The sequence below is a fragment of the Kogia breviceps genome, chromosome 8, assembly GCF_026419965.1.
Source record: "Kogia breviceps isolate mKogBre1 chromosome 8, mKogBre1 haplotype 1, whole genome shotgun sequence".
Taxonomy (NCBI): Eukaryota; Metazoa; Chordata; class Mammalia; order Artiodactyla; family Physeteridae; genus Kogia; species Kogia breviceps.
This window is the reverse complement of record NC_081317.1, coordinates 117,833,640-117,857,344: the sequence shown is the minus strand read 5'-3', so window position 1 is coordinate 117,857,344 and position 23,705 is coordinate 117,833,640. Positions and strand designations below refer to the sequence as shown.

At 39.9% G+C, this 23,705-nt stretch overlaps 1 long non-coding RNA gene across 1 annotated transcript in view; it reads right to left on the bottom strand.

Moving 5' to 3' along the window:
* LOC136794633 (uncharacterized) overlaps nucleotides 1-23,705 on the bottom strand; it is a 232,151-nt gene that overhangs the window by 53,543 nt on the left and 154,903 nt on the right. The window contains exon 3 of the long non-coding RNA XR_010841705.1: nucleotides 19,146-19,201. This is a non-coding gene — a long non-coding RNA (uncharacterized lncRNA). The remainder of the gene's footprint in view (nucleotides 1-19,145; nucleotides 19,202-23,705) is intronic.

Genomic DNA, 23,705 nt, shown 5'->3' with positions numbered 1-23,705 from the left:
AGTAAAATCTTGCAAAATTTCTGCTATTATTGGATATAACAATAAAATCACCAGGGTTTGAACAATTAGTATCTTCATAAAACCACTATGCATAAATTTTCCAAACAGATTTAAATCCAGAACTATAATTAAAGTTTGTGATTAAGAAGAAACAGTTTGTTTCTGATAGAGACTGGCAATCATTTCCATTTGCAATTCTAAGCAAATCTAAGTTGTATTTGCACAAAAATTCTTTTAAACTCAGGTTTGTGCATAAAATAGCATACATGACTGTAATATGAACTGTGAAAGGCATGAGAATTTTCTGATTTATTTCAATGGTGAATTAGTAAATACCTTCTTCATATTTCAGAAAAAATATTTTAAATATGGATCAAGATTTAGGTTTTTTAGCATATGATAGGACAAGAAAATTAAGCCCTTATAAAATTTATTTTATATTCACAATGTTTATTAATGGTAATAAATCCATAATACATTTAAATTCATTTGATAGACATTTGTTGTCACTGTAAATTAATACTAATAATAGTAGTATTGTATATGTTAGTATTAAATATAAAGGTATTATTTCCATTTTATTGAGATATAATTGACACATAGCACTGTATAAGTTAAAGTTATACAGCATAATAACTTCCATATCTTGTGAAATGTTTACCACATATGTTAGTTAACATCCATCATCTCACATATATACCAAAAAAAAAAAAAAAAGAGAGAAGAAAAAAATTTACTTTTCCTTGCGGTGAGAACTCCTGGAATCTACTCTGTTAACAACTTTCAATACCCTACCAGTGGTGTTTATTATTAGATATAAAGTGTTTAACTGAAGTGAATGTTACATTCCATGCTATGAAGTATATATATATATATATATATATATATATATATATATATATATATATATATATATATATATATATGTAAACATGTCCTTTCTACTACCCCGATGAGAAAGGATTATCCCCACTTTGTGTAGTGGAATAAAGAGGAGCCCTTCTCTGGAAAATGTTCCTCTCCATCTGAGGCCACAGCACCCATATACTCACGTTCACTCGCGTTCCAGCCTGCAGAGAGCTGGCTGGAAGAAGACGCAGGAAGAAGTTTCTGCGGAGCCATTTCACTCCTGGAAGGATCCATATTCGTTGTGACAGTTAGAGAGGTGGCATAAAGAGTCTGAATTGAGACATTTTATAAAACCATTGCTTCTGGTAAAAGAAAATAAAAACATTCTGCAGCTTCCTAAGTATTGTTTCAATACTGAAAACAAAAAAGCTGAGAAATTAGGCTCACATGTGCCTGCAGCTGTCAGGAAGACCAGCGATGCTCTCACTTCAGAGTCTCTTTAACCGAGGATGCTGGTGTCAGTTCTTCAAAATACCCAGAGGAACTCAGAAGTGTAAGAAACAATGTGAATAACTGTCCAGAGAAAAAGGGATTAAAACAAGACTCTGGAGCTTCCCTGGCGGCCCACCAGTTAGAACTCTGCGCTTTCACCACCGGGGCTGGGCCCATCCCTGGCCGTGGAAGGAAGATCCCACAAGCTGCTTGGTGAGGCCAAAACATAATGAAAATAAAATTAAAAAAATAAAACAAGGTCCCATTTAGAGTGTACAGTGAGGAAGTTGAGGAGAATTAAAATATCTTATTTTTAATATTTCAGGTTCTTTATAAAATCTAACCATCGAGTCCCAGGTTTGCTCCCCTCATGAATGTTTCCATACCCCCAGTTTGGAAAGCATATGAAACCTCTAGTGGTGTCTCTCATTAAAATCTCTAGGAAGAGTTCAGCACCACCAAACCAGCTTTACAACAAATGCTAAAGGAACTTCTCTAAGCAAGAAACACAAGAGAAGGAAAAGACCTATAAGAACAACCCGAAACAATTAAGTAAATGGTAATAGGAACACACATATCAATAATTACCTTAAATGTAAATGGATTAAATGCTCCCACCAAAAGACACAGACTGGCTGAATGGATACAAAAACAGGACCCATATATATGCTGTCTACAAGAGACCCACTTCAGACCTAGGGACACTTACAGGCTGAAAGTGAGGGGATAGAAAAATATATTCCATGCAAATGGAAATCAGAAGAAAGCTGGAGTAGCAATTCTCATATCAGACAACATAGACTTTAAAATAAAAACTATTACAAGAGACAAAGAAGGACACTACATAATGATCAAGGGATCAATCCATGAAGAAAATATAAAAACTGTAAATATTTATGCACCCAACATAGGAGCACCTCAATACATAAGGCAAATACTAACAGCCATAAAAGGGGAAATCGACAGTAACACAATCATAGTAGGGGACTTTAACACCCCACTGTCACCAATGGACAGATCATCCAAAATGAAAATAAATAAGGAAACACAAGCTTTAAATGATACATTATACAAGATGGATTTACTTGATATTTATAGGACATTCCATCTAAAAACAATAGAATACACATTTTTCTCAAGTGCCCATGGAACATTCTCCAGGATAGATCATATATTGGGTCACAAATCTAGCCTTGGCAAATTTAAGAAAATTGAAATCGTATCAAGTATCTTTTCTGACCACAATGCTATGAGACTAGATATCAATTACAGGAAAAGATCTGTAAAAAATACAAACACATGGAGGCTAAACAATACACTACTTAATAACGAAGTGATCACTGAAGAAATCAAAGAGGAAATCAAAAAGTACTTACAAACAAATGACAATGGAGACACGACGACCCAAAACCTATGGGATACAGCAAAAGCAGTTCTAAGAGGGAAGTTTATAGCAATACAATCATACCTTAAGAAACAGGAAACATCTTGAATAAACAACCTAACTTTGCACCTAAAGCAATTAGAGAAGGAAGAACCAAAAAAACCCAAATTTAGCAGAAGGAAAGAAATCATAAAGATCAAATCAGAGAAAAATGAAAAAGAAATGAAGGAAACAATAGCAAAGATCAATAAAAGTAAAAGCTGGTTCTTTGAGAAGATAAATGAAATTGATAAACCATTAGACAGACTCATCAAGAAAAAAAGGGAGAAGACTCAAATCAATAGAATTAGAAATGAAAAAGGAGATGTAACAACTGACACTGCAGAAATACAAAAGATTATTAGAGATTACTACAAGCAACTCTATGCCAATAAAATGGACAACCTGGAAGAAATGGACAAATTCTTAGAAATGCACAACCTGCCAAGACTGAACCAGGAAGAAATAGAAAATGTGAACAGACCAATCACAAGCACTGAAATTGAAACTGTAATTAAAAATCTTCCAACAAACAAAAGCCCAGGACCAGATGGCTTCACAGGTGAATTCTATCAAACATTTAGAGAAGAGCTAACACCTATCCTTCTCAAACTCTTCCAAAATATAGCAGAGGGAGGAACACTCCCAAACTCATTCTATGAGGCCACCATCACCCTGATACCAAAACCAGACAAAGACATCACAAAGAAAGAGAACTACAGGCCAATATCACTGATGAACATAGATGCAAAAATACTCAAGAAAATACTAGCAGACAGAATCCAACAGCACAATAAAAGGATCATACACCATGATCAAGTGGGGTTTATTCCAGGAATGCAAGGATTCTTCAATATACGCAAATCAATCAACGTGATATACCATATCAACATACTGAAGGAGAAAAACCATATGATCATCTCAACAGATGCAGAGAAAGCTTTTGGCAAAATTCAACACCCATTTATGATAAAAACCCTGCAGAAAGTAGGCATAGAGGGAACTTTCCTCAACATAATAAAGGCCATATATGACAAACCCACAGCCAGCATTGTTCTCAATGGTGAAAAACTGAAACCATTTCCACTAAGATCAGGAACAAGACAAGGTTGCCCACTCTCACCACTCTTATTCAACCTAGTTTTGGAAGTTCTAGCCACAGCAATCAGAGAAAATAAAGAAATAAAAGGAATCCAAATAGGAAAAGAAGAAGTAAAGCTTTCACTCTTTGCAGATGGCATGATACTATACATAGCGAATCCTAAAGATGTTACCAGAAAACTACTAGAGCTTATCAATGAATTTGGTAAAGTAGCAGGATACAAAATTAATGCACAGAAATCTCGGGCATTCTTATATACTAATGATGAAAAATCTGAGAGGGAAATTAAGAAAACACTCCCATTTACCATTGCAACAAAAAGAATAAAATATCTAGGAAGAAACCTACCTAAGGAGACAAAAGACTTGTATGCAGAAAACTATAAGACACTGATGAAAGAAATTAAAGATGATACAAATAGGTGGAGAAATATACCATGTTCTTGGATTGGAAGAATCAACATTGTGAAAATGACTCTCCTACCCAAAGCAATCTACAGATTCAATGCAATCCCTATCAAATTACCACTGGCATTTTTTATAGAACTAGAACAAAAAATTTCACAATTTGTATGGAAACACAAAGGACCCCGAATAGCCAAAGCAATCTTGAGAACGAAAAATGGAGCTGGAGGTATCAGGCTCCCTGACTTCAGACGAAACTACAAGGCTACAGTAATCAAGACAGTATGGTACTGGCACAAAAACAGAAATATAGATCAATGGAACAGGATAGAAAGCCCAGAGATAAACCCACACACATATGGTCACCTTATCTTTGATAAAGGAGGGAAGGATATACAGTGGAGAAAAGACAGCCTCTTCAATAAGTGGTGCTGGGAGAACTGGACAGCTACATGTAAAAGTATGAAATTAGGACACTTTCTAACACCACACACAAAAATAAACTCAAAATGGGTTAAAGACCTAAATGTAAGGCCAGACACTATCAAACTCTTAGAGGAAAACATAGGCAGAACACTCTGTGACATAAATCACAGCAAGATCCTTTTTGACCCACCTCCTAGAGAAATGGAAATAAACACAAAAATAAACAAATGGGACCTAATGAAACTTAAAAGCTTTTGCACAGCAAAGGATACCATAAACAAGACCAAAAGACAACCCTCAGAATGGGAGAAAATATTTGCAAATGAAGCAACTGACAAAGGATTAATCTCCAAAATTTATAAGCAACTCAGGCAGCTCAATAACAAAAAAACAAACAACCCAATCCAAAAATGGGCAGAAGAACTAAACAGACATTTCTCCAAAGAAGATATACAGATTGCCAAGAAACACATGAAAGAATGCTCAACATCATTCATCATTAGAGAAATGCAAATTAAAACTACAATGAGATATCTCACAGCTGTCAGTATGGCCCTCATCAAAAACTCTAGAAACAATAAATGCTGGAGAGGGTGTGGAGAAAAGGGAACACTCCTGCACTGCTGGTGGGAATATAAATTGATACAGCCACTATGGAGAACAGTATGGAGGTTCCTTAAAAAACTACAAATAGAACTACCATATGACCCCGCAATTCCACTACTAGGCATATACCCTGAGAAAACCATAATTCAAAAAGAGTCATGTACCAAAATGTTCATTGCAGCACTATTTACGATAGCCAGGACATGGAAGCAACCTAAGTGTCCATCAACAGATGAATGGATAAAGAAGTAATATTCCATACAATGGAATATTACTCAGCCATAAAAAGAAATGAAACTGAGTTATTTGTAATGAGGTGGATAGACCTGGAGTCTGTCATACAGAGTGAAGTAAGTCAGAAGGAGAAAAACAAATACCGTATGCTAACACATATATATGGAATCTAAGAAAAAAAATGTCATGAAGATATTAGTGGTAGGACGGGAATAAAACACAGACCTACTAGAGCATGGACCTGAGGACACAGGGAGGGGGAAGGGTAAGCTGTGACAAAGTGAGAGAGTGGCATGGACATATATACACTACCAAATGTAAAATAGATAGCTAGTGGGAAGCAGCCGCATAGCACAGGGAGATCAGCTCGGTGCTTTGTGACCACCTAGAGGGGTGGGATAGGGAGGGTGGGAGGGAGGGTGACACAAGAGGGAAGAGATATGGGAACAGATGTATAGGTATAACTGATTCACTTTGTTGTAAAGGAGAAACTAACACACTATTGTAAAACAGTTATACTCAAATAAAGATGTTAAAAAAAAAATCTCTAGAAAGCACACTGTCGATGCCCCTGAAATGGGGCTTGTTTAACTGGCCCCTTTATGAGATTTATGGCTTCAGAGTCACATCCAATTCCAGCTGATGAAGGAAGTGCCATAGAAGCAGAACCAGAAGAAAATGGAAGAATCTGAGCTGTGTCTATAAACACGGTGGTCAGCAACAAGCCTTCCAGAAGCATTTATTAAATAAAAAATGGTTTCTTCACCCTGATGCTGTATTTCACCCGCAGCCCCGAGCTCTCTGCTGAGGCCCTTCCACACGTCTAATTGTCACAGGTGGGCACCCAAACCGGCAAAGGCACCTTAGCCTCAGTCACTCTTGACCCAAAACTTTGCAGGAAACTCTAAATCAATAATATATTTGTAGTAGGAGAGTAGGTTTTACTCGTTATAATCCCCTTGATCTTTAACTGCTCAAATTAGGAAAGAGAAAGAAAAGGAGACTTATAAGTCCATGACCCCTTCAGTGGTGAGCCTGACATGGATGGATGATTTATTATGACCCAATTATTCCTTCTCCACTACAGCCAGTGACGATAAGAAGCACTTATTCTAAAACTACTTTGCTTCTGATGTTCTTTTGGTCTTCTTTTCAGAGGTAGGTTAAAGAGAAGTACAGAGTGTTTTATACCCTGAAAATTCCAAGTTTCAAGAGTTTCAATTCATGAAACTCTTAGAACATAATTGAAATCCTTTAAAGACCTCAGAGAATTGTATTAGATATAGATCGGATTTTTAGTTTCTTAACACTTTCTGCAATATTTATGATACACCTTTGCAGATTTTATGACTCCAATATTTTTGTGCAACATTTTAAGTTTCCTGCAAATATTGGCAATTAGAAACTAAAGACCATTTTAAAAGTCAGACTTACTATGATGAAGAATACAATTGATTTCTTGTTCACGTTTCCATGTTCAAGTTGAAGCTGATATTTCACATCTGAATTTTTGCTCCCTTGTTCTCTTTACTGACTGAGTTCCATGGAACTGTCTCCATGCATATTTTTCTCAGTACAGAAGCATGAGTTACAAGACTGTTTTGTCCATATAGAATAGTGCTGTTGTAGGGTAAATAATGACCATTCTACCCTGATCAAGAAAACAGGGTGGACGCATGTTGGGTTTCCACTGCTCTGAAATACAACTCAAAAGAGTAACAAGTGTTTGCTCTTCAAGAGTCATGGGATATTTGAGCTGGAAGTTCTGAAGAGTGGCATTTGTTTCCTATGGCTGCTGCAGCGAAGTGCCACAGCCTGGGTGCCCTTAACAATGACAGAAACGGAGTGTGTTCCACAGCTGTGGAGGCCAGAAGTTAGAAGTCAGCGTGTGGGCGGAGTCATACTCCCTCTGAAAACTGCGAGGACCATCCTTTTCTGCTTGCTCCAGCTTCGGTGGTTGGGCCAACTCCTGATGTTCCTGGGCTGCTCCTGCAGCAATTCGACCTCTGCCTCGGCTGCTACGGCTTTCTCCCTGGTGTCTGTGCCTGTGTCACTCCCCTTCTTATAGGGACAACAGCCACATTGGATCAAGGGCCCACCCTACTCCAATATGACCCCATCTTAACTAATTACCTCTACGATGATCCTATTTCCAAATAAGGTCACCATCTGAGGTGTGCATTCAATGCCTCCCCCATAATTCTGAGAGTTAAGACTTCAACCAGTCTTTTGGGGGACACAACTTAACTCTTAACAGGAATCACCAATCAAACCACTTTCTTCAAGGGCAATAATTCATGTCGGAGACACAGTTCTATATGTTAAGAATTTTTGTAAATTACCTTATTTGCCCCTAATAAGGCAACATCTGAACTAAGAAGACATGAAGAGCGTGTATTTTCAGTAACCACTTGATATATGTTTTTAACGTTGCTGTTAATATGGCAGAATCAATGCAACAAGTTTCTAGGAGCCCTTCTTTCTATTTCCAACAGATAGAACTCAGTAGGAAGGCTTCTCTTTAAGTCAGTGCCTCAGTAATAATTTAGGCATTTGAGGAGTTCTATGTCACCTAATTTTGGCCAACAGAAAAACATTTAATTGCAAAGGGGACTTCCCAAGTGTCCTCTTGCATGCTCAAGGCTTGTGGAAGCAGATGTGTTATGACCTCCTATTGCAGATGTAGCCTTCAAATCCTAGCACAAGTGTGCAAATCACACCAGGAAGCAGTCTATTCCTAAGGAGTATTAACTGAAGAAATCATGTTGTGTCACTGGTATCATCAGTTCTGGTCTAAGGCTTTCGGATAAAATCCTGATGCTTGAAGAGAAATGAAGCAAGCTTGGGACTTTAATGTCTTTCTCCACCATGGGTAGAAAAGTTAAGGATGAAACACAATTTCCTCCAAAGAGGCCTTGCTAACTACAGCAGGCGGTGACCTTCTAATGTCATGCTTGCTGATTATCTGTGATGGATGAGATTGGTATCTGAAAATAAACACCTTCAAGTTTCCATTTGATTTTTTTTCCCATTTGATTTTGAAACAACTATTAATTCCCCCAAAGAGTTTTAACCATTTGAGGGGTCATGGACCCTTGAAGGAATCTGATGAAAACAGAGACATTCTTTGTTGAAACTTGTGCATGTCACAATCATAAAAGTTGGCATAAAATTTCAGGGAGTTATTGGGCTGCCTGATTTATACCCATTCTTCTAGAGGATGCTCCTGGAAGGACAATCATTAAAATGCATATTATGGAACCAACTACAAATCTTCAGAGGTAGGACCATTTTGGAAGTCAACGTACATCATGCACAACTGCTTCCACTGGGAACCGTGCTGAGGGAGCTGGGCTCCTTTCAAAATTAAATTCTTCCAGGACAGCCCCTTTTTGCTTCTGGAAATTATTTTAGGAACGGGGTGTGACACTTAGTAACTTAGAAGGAATACCTTATTTATGCGAGCCTCTGAAATTAAGTACTGAGTGGAGTAACTGATTTTTTGTTTTAACCAGCATGAAATGATCTTTTCTGCAAAAATAAATTAAGTTGACATAGTAAATGATCATTGTGATCCATATTTGCCCCACACTTCTGATTTTTTTAGTTGTTTACCATATGGCAAAAAGGCAGAGGTTCAAAAGAAAAGTATAAGGAAGCAAGGCTATTGGTTGGATGAAAAAAGCCTTGATTATTACAACAGCTGAGTCATTCATTCTATCCCATGTTTAGAAACAAACTGTCAGAAAAATCTGTAGGTCACTCATGCTTACTTTGAACTGTGGTCTCTTACAGAACCAGGCGGAATAGCTGTAATACTCCTGGGGTTCCTGACAACACAGTTTAACTTTGTTCCTCGCCACCCATCTCTCCAGCTCGGGCAGAGACTATCATGTTAGCTTTTGTCCTACTACTCTGAGCTCAGCTTATGCCCTCTGGCCACATGCTTTAGAGAAAGATTACACTATTTGGTATACACAAGAGAGGAATCAAGATGAGAAATATGTCTTTTCATTTAAGTTTAAGAATATGTATATAATAAAACAGGTCACGCAAACCATATAGCATTCTGTTAACCTTCCTTGCTTGAGATGTCACAAAACTCAGGTACTGTTTGAGAAGGAAGGATGGGAGGGAGGGAGGAGGAAAGAAAAATGAGGGGAAAAGGAAGGACAGAAAGAAAACCTTACTAAAAGTAGGAGAATTCAAGTGACGTGCAGTTTGATATATATCCACAAATTTCTGAAGAGTATTTTTGTTTCCTAGATAAGAATTTATAGTCTATGCAAAAGAGCATGTAAACACCCTTCGATTTTTTGAAAGTACAGGGTATCTCTTACCTCTGCATATTAGCGTATTTTAATTTTTTTCTTGTTCTGTGCCTTGGACACCTTCTTACAATCATCAAATGCAAGGTTTGGAGCCCCTTCCCTGGGCTTTCCCTAACACCATCCCACCCCTAAGCCTTAAGACAGGCTCGGTCTTTCTTGTTTCCCATTGTTCCCATGCCCAGAACATACACCCAATGCTTGACATGACACTTATTGAATTAATGAATGGATCAGTGAATGAATATATTAATGTATGTGTGACCTTTAGTCTTAACCATAATTGTGGCAGATCGTGATGAATTTACAGTTTTCATCTGATCTTAATTTTCTATTTCTTCTTCCTCTGAATTCTCCTCCTCACTTCCCTGATTTTCCTTATTACCCTCAAACTTGGAAACATCTTAAATGCAAGCATCAGTCTACAATACTACAAACACTATTTTGAAAGGACAAAACACTCAAATTGTTGTCATCTCTAAAACACTTTAGAACCTACCTTAGTCATTTGCTGAAAATTCCTAAGAGTAACGAGTTATAAGGCCCTACACAGGTTTGAAAATCAACCTAAATCCAAGATATTCACACACTTTATTCAATAATAATTTATAAAGTGCCAAGTGTAAGCCAATAGCTATGTCAGGTGCTGAAAAAATGATAAATGAAACATAGTTCTCACAATCTAGTGAGAGAGACAAGAATATAAATAATAAATGTAACAATTTTTCTTTATATAATGTGCTTTTTCATTTTTTACTGTTTTTCTATGTGTTTTGTTAAAAAGGACTAAAACAATGACTGTAACCATGTGATAGATGCTATATACAAGGGACCCGAGCGCCATGGGAGCAGAGGAGATACAGACACCCCGTGAGCTTCTCTGGGGGCTCACGTCCCCCCAGGCTCACAGGTCACTATTTCCTTCACATCAATGTGCCAAACAACACAACTCAAATAGAGAATTCGTATCTGACTCATTCTTGACTATACCCACGTATATTAAGGTTTTGGAGGGCAGCACTGCCTTCTTTAAAAGAGTAGGGTAGCAATTTAGGGTCTTGCTTTAGCGGGACCTCAACTTAAATCTACAAAGGAAAATAGCTGCTGTCCAGGCACATCTCAAGCATCACATCCCGGGTGTGCAAAACTGCACAGAAGGGACGGATTTTTGAGGATAGTAGTTTCTCAGTCCAGAAAAAACTTCTGCTTTAATTAAGAAACTGAACTCTGTTGTTGGCATCCCTATATCACTCTGATTTCAGTTATTCAATCACCTCTAAAAAACATGCTGTCAGATCCAGCTTCCAACTTCCTTCTCTTTATTATTTATACCAGCTTGATCATTTTAGATTACTCTTGAATAGTACATTTCTGCTATCTCTCTGTTTCTGTTGACTGGACTATTTTATCCCTGTTCATTTCTCCTTCTTTAGGTGACCTTCAGCAATGGTATTCTGCTGGCTTATTAGTACTGGGATTTATCTTTCTAAAAGAGTTGAATATGTTTCCTTTTATTTTCCTGTGTTTCAGCGGCTTTTTTAACAACAGAATTGCTTTTCTAGCTCGGATAGTATGAGACACAAGGTGCTGTGAGAGTGAATGAACATTTCTTTCAGGCACATTAGAGAGTAGTCACCTTGTGCCCCGTCATTAAACGAGAGAAGAGAACCCTCTCTGAAACGAGCACTGGCTGTGCACTGTCAGTCCCGTGATGCCCTTGGCCTGGCAGCTTTCATTACTTTACAGAAGATGAGAAATTACACTGAATGGCGAGATGAGCGTGACGATACTGTGTTTGTAGATGCACACACTCCAGAAATTGAAAGTGACATCTTCCTCCGCACGGAGCTTGACAGAGAGCATCAACTGTCCACCTCTGGTCCACCCAGAGTTCACGCAAACCTCGACTCACCATCCACCCAGAGTTCATACGAACCATGACTTACCAGCTGTTTTATTCCCAGGCCTGTACTACATAATCTATAAGACAAGCTATATTGATAAAGCCAGGGCTACCTCATACAGTGGCACCAAAGGACTTTATGGGACCAAGGTGGATGAAACTCTCTTGGGTGAAGTTAGAAGTGTATCATTAAATGAATGTATCTCGGGCTTCCCTGGTGGCGCAGTGGGTGAGAGTCCGCCTGCCGATGCGGGGGACGCGGGTTCGGGCCCCGGTCCGGGAGGATCCCACGTGCCGCGGAGCGGCTGGGCCCGTGAGCCGTGGCCGCTGAGCCTGCGTGTCCGGAGCCTGTGCTCCGCAACGGGAGAGGCCACAACAGTGAGAGGCCCGCGTACGGCAAAAAATAAATAAATAAATGAATGTATCTTCATTTGACAACTACTCAGAGTCTAGGGAAGAATCTAAAAACATCTTGAAACTACCTGTTTGTTGCTCTGTCCTCCACTGGACTTTTGTTGGCTCCATGCCTCTTTTTCTTAATCTAATTTGTAAATCTTTTTCAATATATATTAAAAACTACTTCTTTCAAGTTTCAAAGATTCTCCAGTATCCCTGGGTTTTTGATTAAGAAAAAAGCAGCTCAATTTCCTCCCTTTATAATGTTATATAATTTGATCATATCAATTTCCAGCCATTATTTTTTGCCAATAATTTTAACTTTTAATAATCAGAAAGTATTTTATCTTTTGATTTAGATTAAGTGTCCATCTCTGGTTTGCTGAAGCTGCCTGTGTTACGATACAAGGGCTGTAATGAGTGGTGCTGAGGCTGCACCATGGGATCCTGTAACAGTAAGATGAGAGTTTCTGGTTTGGTTTGGTCTTTAGCTTATAAAGGCTATTACTGATATTTTTAGGAAACAATTTCTAGGTCTCTTTCTGGAATAATGATTCATATGTTATAGTCCATTATCTTAGAAATTATAGTTAATGAGACAGATTTCTTTTCATTTAATATTTCACTGTCCAGAAGACCTTAGCATCGTAATTTACAGCTCAGTCAGTCTAATAATGTATTTTGTCATTTGGAGAATTAATAAATCTTTCAGATTATTTGTTTCCTAATAATCAGGTATTTTAATGCCCAAGGACTTTTAAAGGTATGGATACATTCTATTCATAACATCAATCGGCAAGTGCCTATTGATACATCCTGTGGGAAGATCTCAACGCCAGGGGCTCCAGGCAGAGAAAAAGGCACCGTGTGCTTCCACGTGAAGGCTCACGGTAAGTTAGAGGAAACAGACCAAGAAAAGAGAGCTACAACAAAACCAGGTAAACTACATGCTCAAGGTCTGTGCTGGGTTCTCCCACCATAAGGAAGGTTTTGCTGGGGAGAGCTGGGAAAGCTTCCCATGGGAGAGGCCATCGACATACCTGCATTTGACTAAAACACACACCCACCCACCCCCACACACAGAAAACAAGAACAGAGACTCACTCATTGTCAGGACTCTGTTACACTTACATAACAAAACACATTATTGACTCTTCATGTTTCTCTAACTAGAATAGTCCAAGTGCTAGAACATCTACTTTAACAGGCAGTCTTCTGGCGGTGATGAGGACAGTGTGACAAAGGAACCCAATCACCCTAAGGTCCATCAGTCTATGAATGCCCATGACCTCGCCACACAGAATCACCACCTGCCAGAGCTCTGCTGCTGTTGAGTCTTATGGTAAAGTCAGTGCGCAGAGTCGGTACGAGTAATCTCCATCGTATGAAGTTTTGATCCAGAGACCACGACGTTCTTTAAGAGGTGTCTGGAAGCAAGTTCAAGTTCTGAGTCTTGATCTGGAGAGAAAGTGAGCTTCCCTGAAGTTCCCATGCAAACCCTTTTCAACTTTCTTCTCGATAGCATTCAAATCACGTAACTTTGGAAATGTGTTTTATAATTTAATGACTATAATATAGACTGGACATTGTAGTAAACATCCTGAAATGTTATGCTTCTACACTTCCTTTCACAATGGGACACTGAAGCTACCAGCAACCAGGGTACCCTAAACGGCACAGTGCGGATTGAGGCTGTGCACAGAATACATCTCTTCAAAAGGGAAACATTACAGACAACATTTCTGGTGTCAGGTTGAACAAAATTTGGATGATCTGCTAAAGCTCATCTTTCATTTGTTATATTACTGTTGATTTACTATTTGATCAGGATACTTGAAAAAAATCTTAATCTGGAGAAATTATTATTTCTTGACTAGCAGGTGGTCGCTGGAGGGTTCACTATGGAAGTGCCAGCCTGTGAGTCTGAACCTGAAATAGCGTTGAGGTCATTTCTTAAATACTCTTGCCCTGAGACCTTCTGGCTCTACCTCAGGTCCTAACTGTCCTCTGTGTATTCACCCTCCTCATCTCCATCGCACTGTCCACCTGCGGGCAAAGTGATCTGGAACGCAAAGCAGATCACATCATGACCCATTTTAGACCTCCTTCCTAGGCTCTTGGTTCTTTCGATGACAGTTCTAAGCTCCTTAGCCTGGCGTCTGCGTCCTGGATTCCTCCTCGCCCGGTCTGATCCGGGACACCTGTGTTTCCCCAGCACTACACTCTCACCGCTTTGCACGGTCTTTTCTCTCCATCTGGAATGTCCTTCCACGTCGTCCCGGTAATTTTCTCATCACTACTGAAATGTTGCTCACATTCCTCTCCCCAGCAAAGGTGAAAGTCTTCTCCTCTGTCTTCACCGAGTTACCCATCTGACCCCTGTGTTGCTATTTCCAGCACTGCTATAAATTAGTATCAGTTCTTTGTTTTGTTTACATACTTCATCTCTTACAGGCGTGTGGGCACCTCAAAGGTCAAGCGTCTCCTATTTTTATTTTCAGTTTTGATAACGAGCATGGTTCCTGGTGCCTAGAAGACATGTTGTTAATATGTGAAGAATGAATAAAGCCCTTAATCGATTTTCGATCTTGGACTGTGGCATTATCACTTTTCCATTCGGACGCCCCCCTTTTCTGCGCCACCAGCCACCCCTGTGGGTGTGTGACCCCCTTCCCCACATCGTAGCCAGCAGGTTACCTTAGCCACTGTTGTCTAGGAAGGAGGCTTGAAGTCTCCCACCGAAGTTTAGAATCTAATCGCGTAAAAGGGTAAGAAATTCAATCAAACTGCTGCACAGTTTGTCAGGAAGAAAACCTGACAACCGTGGCACGTTTTTATGCGTTTTATCTATGTTCTGGAAAATGGTCTCCTCCTGACCGAGCCATGACTGAAAAAGCAACATTGTTTCTTAAAACATCACCAGTAAACTTAGCAAAGAGATACTAAGTATTTTATAGGAGAAATCCAAGCCAATATAAGGGGAAAAAATTGTCTAGCGTTAAGTTACCATTTTCCTGAACTTTATTCTTCCAAAAAAATATAAGCACTAGTTATTTGGGAACAGCCGATATGTTCGTTATATAAAGAATCTAAGCCTGTGCAACTGCCATCAAGCATTGAGGAAACAGGAGAGAAGATCAGTTTTATCCCCCAAACACTTTTCATGAAGATCATTCCTACAAAGTTTAATTCAAAATTATTTTCTGCTTAGAGTCAAGAGAGATTGCTTGGAGTATTAATATCCTATGGATCGTCTCACTTTCTGGCATCATCACAAGCTCTCCTTCTATCACAATTCAGTTCATTTATCTCCTAGCCATCCTGAGGCAGGGCCATTATTAAGTGGATGCAGGGGTGGGATGCAGTTCCGGCCAAATTAACCTTCCTGCCCCTGGAGAGACTGACACGCGGTACCTCTCATTAGTGCGGCCACAAGTCATCATCTCCAAACCAGCCCTCGAGAAATCTACACGTGACCCTCTCACACGTGCTCCATACAGATGGGTACAAGCAACAGCATCAAGTGCCCATGACGAAACAGACCATGGAAACGGACCTCACAGGAAGCTCATGATGAGTACATGGGAGGTTCAGAGGCTCACTTCCAGCCAATCCCCCCCCCCGCCTTCTTTTTCTCCTCCTTCCTTCCTTCTTCCCACAGTGTTTACCAAGTGCTTACTCCGCGCCTGGCATCTTTCTAGGTAGGAGAGACTGACCAGTGCAAAAATAGACAAAGCCCACGCTCGACTGCACTTTGACTTTTTCTCACTGTACGTTACCTTCAGTCACAAAGGTGATTTATGAAATGCCTGCTCTGTTCATGATATTCAAGAGGGAGCCTCAGCTAATGTCTTAATAATAAAGTCTTCTCTCTCTGATAGGGATGTACATACACACTTCACAATGGATAAATATCATAAATATAGCTTTGCTTTAAAATGATTAAAAAAAAATAACATAACTTCAATACAAACTCGCAAAGAACTCAGGGCAAGGAGTTTGAGGAGGTTAAGGTAAGCTGTTCTTAGGAGCCCCCATCTTCCTAACTGAAAAGTAGTGACTCAGAGACTGACTGTGGGAGATCCACCCCTTTACGCTGCGCCCGCCTCAGCCCTGGCGTGGGAACAACGAAGTGCGCGAAGGAAACTGTCATCTCAGGCAACACCTGCCCCGCCCCATCCAGACTGTGTCCTCCTCCTCCTGTTTGAGGAAAAAGGATAACTAAGGCTGTCAATCATCGTCCAAGAGACTGACTCTCTTAGGAAGACATCTCTCTGTTCCAAGCAGAAAGAAGACTCATTGTGAAAAAAGCAAAGCTCTCCAGCAATAATGACTGGCGTTGGAATAATCACTAGGGATCTCGTGAGAGGTCCATCCCTTTCTCTTTGGCAACGAGGAGCTTCGCTCTCTATGCAACCTGGATGGTCAAGCCCAGGAACCGCGTGTATGAAACCAAGGCTGACTTGGTGTGGCGCGGCTGGTTCGCCTTTGGACATACTCGCAACACTGTCTCAAAGTTCTAGTTTCTCCGCGGATGATTGTATTGATATTTCTACTCACAGCCTTGGCTCAATCAGGCGATGGCTCTGACAGGGTAGACAGAGGCCATTAGGTCCATCGTGGTTTCCTGCTCCACACCTGAAGCCCACTTCAAGCTCCTCTCCACATGGCCCCTGGATGCAAAGTCACTCCAGTAAACAAGCACCAAAGCTCCACACACCCTAAGGTCTCTCTGTATTTCCAGTCCCCTAGTGAGTTACACAGCATGTTGCTCTTGGTTTCTTTATTGTTGTGGACACAATCTTGCTTTTGAGTGTTTTTATATATTTTTGTGTGTGTGTGTGTGTGTGTGCGTGTGTGTGTGTCTTCTAAGGGGAAGGAAGGTGGATTCAGACAGGAGTCGTTCTAGCATTTGCTCGGTCTAACTCCTGATCCAAAGTCTTGAAAGACATTTTTAATTGTCTGAATCCCAGCAGGTTTTGAGCACCTGGGTTCAGGGTCCATGTTCTCTTGGCTATTGGCAGCACGTTGCCAATAAGCACGGATATTTACTGACTGAACGAGTACTTGAATATTTTTCAGTAGTCCTTCTTCCCCAAACATGAACACACAAGTAACAGTCAGTGTTCTTTCCCTGAAGTTTACTGACAGGAATTTAAAATGCAAGCAAATTTAAATGACAACATACCAAGATGGAAGCAGTAACGGATGAGAAATAACTCAAGAGAACTGAAAATACAATGTGTAAAGCAAAGTTTAACTTCTGGAGTCAAAGCAACTGTCAAGTGCATATCCCAGTAAAGGAGAAATTCTACACTTACAAGTGTCTGTAGTCTTGGTTTCACATCCATTGAGAAGATAGGTCATCACCTGAGTTAACGACCTAGGCCAGAAAAGCACTGCCATACACAAACGCTAATTTAAACACACACACTATTTCAAGGAGAATTTAGCAAAGAAATTATAGAAATTTACTATGAAAAAAAGGAGAAAGGTTCTTATATATGATTCTGAATGGGTTGTCCTGCAAGGTCAATTCTCAAGAATTGGGACCTACAGTGCTTCAGATTCTCTGGCAGTTTTATCACCAAGCTTTACCAACACTGGACTGGTATTAGTTTGGGAATCTCCTCTTCCAATTAGTGAAAGTAGAGAGCTGGAGAGTATATTTCTTCCATTTAATACTAACATTTCTTCTTGATTTGGGGGCCAAATAATCAACAAATATTTACTTTGCAGCTACAGTGTGAAAAGCCCTGTGTTAAACATTATGAAGTATGTATGGCATTGTATGAAATATAGCTTATGGTCTCAAGAAAAGGAAACCCTGCCCTCATGGACTAACATACTAGCAGCAATGGGAGTGTCCGCAGGCACACGTGGATATACGGGGACACAAGACTTCTGAAAGAGTGTTGAACGCAAAAGTATTTTGTGACCGGAATATTTTATACCTCCACAAACCACATATTTATCCATTAATTTATTCTGTCCCAGGTACAGACCTACAGAGGTTACTAAAGCAAAATTCCTGAATTTTCCAGGTGCACAACCCAACAGAAGGGAGAGCCATTAACTGCATAAAGTCTACAAAATGTAGCAGGATGGTAACATTTAGAATCCTGAGAGGCAGAAAAGAGAAGAGTGGTTAGGTCTGTATGAATGAGGGTCGTGTGGTCAGCAAATGTTTCATCAAGGATGAAGTATTTCAATAGTATGTGGAAACAGGACAGCCACGAAACCGTCCACGCATCAGACTGAAGCAGAGGCCGTCAAATGTGGAGTGTGATTGTTTCTCTGAGTCTTGACACCCCAGCAGAGAGATCAGCACACTAACAAGAGCCTAAAGTGGGCCTCTGGGGAATCCGAAGTCTACCCTGGGGCAAAGGGCCTGACCAAGATGCACGTCCTTACGCCTTGAGATGGGCAGGATTGAGCCGTATAATGGTTTGCTAAATATCCACTGGATGATCGGTACCCCACGGATCTAATTTGCTAACACTCTTGCATCCTTGCACAGATGTCCACCCCTTCACCTTTTCACTCCTGCACACACACACACACACACACACACACACACACACACACACACACACGTAGGTTAACAGACAAGAACAGTGAAGACAGCTGGACATGTTTTATGAAAAGTCTGGAGGTATATTCTTTTTCCAAAGCTTCAAAGATCACCAAACATACAAGACATACACGTGAGCCCCCAAATGGACTCAAATACACTGCCGCCTTCCTGGACCATGGAAATTCTAATTCGATAGCATCTTTGAGTGATATTCCTTAATCAACATTGTGTTAGACTCACAATTTGAGGACTGAATCAGAAAACACATCCATTTTATGTGGTGGATGGGAAATGCCACTTGTGGGATATTTAACCATTGCACACATGGACCCCAATAACCTGCTGGAACTTATTTTTTTCATCTGCATCAGTTTCTTATCAATAATAAGTGAAACAGACAAGTACCTTTGTCACAGAAGGTTTCATCCTCAAAATTATTATCCAGTTTCAGGTACGTTAGCCTAAAATAAAAGAAAAACAAAACTTTATTCTAATATGTATACACACAGGAAAGGGGGGTTTCTGTAGTGATAGGAACCATTCCAGCTGGTGCCTAGGACCTACTGGCGGGATCCTGTTCTCAGCCCCACCCAAGAGCTCATTCCAGGATCTGAGACATGGAAGCTCATCAGTAAATATGTGCTGATTTTTATTGTAAAAAAATCACAAGGTAATTAAAAAGTAAAATATTGCTGAGTTTATAATTGCTAAATATTAAGTTGGGTGTATTTTGTAAGAGAACATTATGCATTTAATGTTATTTAACAATATACATTGGAATACGTTAATAAAATCCATCAAACTCTCAAAAGTCAATAATATATATATGTCACAACATTTGAGGAGTTAACACGATTTTTATATATGCCTTAAAAAATTCTAATATTTATTCTTCATGTTAATTCTTAAATCTTTTCGGCTGCTATTGTTATGGTAACTAGTGTTTACGGATTCTACATATGCTTGCTTTTTGTCCACCTCATGCCCCATGTTCTTATTCTCAATTGTTTATTGCTATCCATACATGCTCCAAAATGGTCCACGTTAATTACTTTGATTATATACTTCCTCAAAATTGGTACGCATCCGCCTCTAATTTCCATCCCTATTTATGCAAATCTAACCATCCTTAAGACACAACAAAATGCCTCCTTCACAAAGTCTTTTCTGATTCCATCATTAAAATTAGTTCTCACTTCACTAAATCCTCACCAAACTTAATTGTGCTTCTTATCACTGTTCACCTCTGTGTGATGGTGGGAGGTGACGTCACACGGCCAGATTTCATTGCATAGGTTCCCATCAGCTTGTGGGATCTTGAGAAGGATCACTGTACTGGTATCACTGCAACACCGGCACAGTGACATGTACAGAGCAGACAGCTGATGACATATGTACGTATTTATTCCTGGCCTCATTGCAAACTATTCACGAAATGTTTCACCCAATTGTTTAACTCACTTGAGTTGAATTGAGGACAAAATTATCAGACACAATAATCTGCCCTCTGAGGGCAACTGCATCGGCTTTACAAATGCCCTAAAATGTAAAATGTTTGTGAATTAAATTATGTTTTAATAGGCTACGTGAGGTTCATATTTTGATATTTTTTTCTAATTTTAAATGTAAAAAAAAATCTATATTTTTTGTAAACAATGAATAGTTAACTTGCTCAACATAGATACAAACACAGTCATAACACATGTGCTGAAAAGCTGTCGAAAACGAAAACAACTCAAAAGCCCACACCCGTGAAACACTATAACCACAATTCCAAAAAGCGCCAACGTAAATGAAAGCATTACTCAGCTAATGTATTTTGAACGCTACGGAAGAATATAGTCACTACAAATACACAGTAATAACTTACACCAAATTTAATCCACGAGATTGTTAAATTTTAATCATCGTCATAGTACATTTTGGTCCATGTGAGCATTTCAATGCCAACACAGATATCAACTTCTTACACAAGTGTGTAAATTGTGTTGTTTTCATTTCTATCTCCACAGACAAAGGCTGCTTTTTCCAGCAGCTCTTTACTGGAAGAAGTCTGGGATGCATCGAATTACATGAGGTTCTCCAGGCACTTTACATGTTGTGTCAAAATTAAGAAAGTTTTATTTTAATGGGTTAGCTTGTTCTCTGATAGTAGTCTGGTTAAAATGGTAAGCAGACAGGATAAAATCGTAAGGTAAGACAAAACTGGCATATATATATCTATTACAAGTGAGAAACCATGGTGAGAACACTAGCATGATTAAATGTTTTAAAAAGAGCTCAGCCGAACACTTATTTTTATCCAGGATCCTGAGGAGAAGTCCTGTCCAGATTGAACCATGAGGGATCACACGCTGGGCCTCTGTGCGGACTGTACTGCCACCCAGGGCTCTTGTACGACTAAGAACATTGACCATACTTATGGGTGGAAAGAAGCCACCATGGTACTGTAAGGAGAAGACAGTCAAAAGCTATCTATGCAATATTTCCAATTGCATCACTTGCATACCCTCACAGACACTGGTCCTCAAAGCCACGTACTGGAGGATTTTTCAACTTTGGCATTTGTTTACTAAATGTTGAGATGTTTTCTGGAAAATGCACCTGCACTACCACCAGAAGAGTCAGCCCACACCGAACAACAGCCCCCTCCCCCCCCCCGCATCATTACCCATCAATAGATACGTGTGCCTGGTGACTTTCCTCCAGTTTCAGAGTTCCACTGGGTCCTGGCTTTGACCACAGGCATCTCCACATAGAGTAAAAGGACATCGCATCTGTGGCATATTTGATGCTTAAAGTTTCCTCTTTTGTTTCCTTAGCGTAGAGTTCCTCTTGATTTTCCTTAAATGACTTACTGTAAACTAAAGTCTGTTGCTCAAACCGTTGATCCTGCACCTTCCTGCTCATCACCTGGACCGTCAGCCGTGCACCGTGCATCCCCGGGCATCCAGCTTATCCTCTCCACCCTGCATGGCTCAGCCCCTGCTCTCTCTCCAGACATTACTGCCTCCAGCCCTGTGTGTGTGTGTGTGGGGGGGGGGTGGTACGCAATGCTCCATGGTCTTTTGAAAGAGCCTTCTATGCTACTTAATTATAGTGATGTAAAGAACTGTCACACGGACTCATTATTTTAACTTAATGAAGTCTTTCTTTTAGGAAATAGGTCTATACAAATAAGGTAAGGATGTTGTAATATAAATGAGTAATAAATACATCATGCAAGGGAAGCAATGCTGAAATCATTTGGATTTTTAGAAGACCTCAGAAACTAGAAAGTATCTGATCTTGGAGACTTAGGCACCATCAGATATCTCCCTGCATAGATACCTGTTTAACCTGTTTAAGTTAACTGACTAGGGTCAAAAGATTCTAGCTTGCAGGGTCTCTACACCCCCAAAGACAAACATCTAAAGCAACATATATTCCAAAATCCTTTTAAAAAGAAGACAAGTCAAGTTAACTCAAATTTTTATGTAGGTAAATGGAGCACATAATAATGATGCATTTAACTGAGCAAGACTGCTCTGTAATAAGAAAGAATTCCAATTGTTTCCAAATCAACATAGCTATTAGCCCTTAAGATGGCTACTGTGCTTCCGATGGAGACTCGGGCTGCCCACGTTCTTTCCGTCCAGCACGTTACCTCTGAAGGCGGAATGCCGGGAAGCTAATTTAAACGTGATGTGTACCTACTGACATCCTCAGCCCCAAGGTGAGCTTCTCGGGATTGGTATAATACTGAATGCAGGTAATTTCATACCCTTCCTTGTATCTGCCTTGCGTCTCCCTTCTCCTTGTATTTCACAGTCACCTTCCCGTGTTTGTATTTGTCTGTGTTCTTACAACACCCCCTGTACCTTTTTCCCCCCACAAGAACACAATTTACAGACAGAAAAGTATCAAAACGATTATAAATGTCTAAAATTTAGAGAAATAACTCATTCTCCAGCAAACATGCCACGTGGTATGAAATATCTAACTTTTGTCCCCCATATTCTTAGAAATATAATTATTAAGGAAAAATTGAAATGTGTCTCTCAGTATTCTAACCCCAAATAATGTCATTAAAATGTCATCTCTAGAACACATTTTCCTAAGCTTTATGATTCTAAACCTGAAATACTAAAATTCTAATGAAAAATTTTACTTTAAAAGGTAAACAAGCCATAAAGAAAAGTCAGAATTTTACAGTGATGGTTTTTTGGTTTTTTTTTACTAACAACGACAACTTATGATGTCTCTTTTTGAACATCACAATATATTTGAGGGTTAAAGATGTATCTTCTTCCTAGGGAAATGTCTGTAAAACTGTTCAATTGGGCTTGTAAATTTTGATACTGGTGATACTCAGCTGGAAAGTGTGCACTAAAACTCCATAAATCCTTTTGCTTTCTTGAATGCTTTCATTCCCGCATTCTTCCTCAGTTTAATGTGAATTATTGATATTCCATCCATCTGCCAGTGCATTTCTATAGCAACTATCTCCCGTGCTTAGTGTTTCAGGAAAGGTGTTAGATTAGTAAATTTCCATCCCTTTGCTCTAGCCCAGGTTTGCAAGTTGAACGCAGCCTTGCAGCGTAGGATGTGGTCTTGTCCCGTCCTTACTTATTGGGGGCTGAGGGAAAATGTGTCGCCTTCCACGGGGCATTTGTGACAACGTGCGTCATCAAGGGGTCCCCTAGGGCATGCATCCACAGATTTGTTTCTGGACTGGAATGACACCACCCTCCAGGTTAGAGGGGCCTCGCCTACCGCCGTCACCATGGTTACTAGTCGCCGAGGGGGCCGCCAATGGGCAGCTCCGGAGGCTGTAGGACGGCCACACAGCTAGAGTTGAGGGCTGCCCGGTGACAGGACCTGCCGCGCGACGCCGAGACGTAACAAGGCGGCATTTATCCTGAGCTAATCCACGGCACCTCGTCATTGCTCAGTGGGTGTCAGCTGTTTTTATTTGTTTTGGTT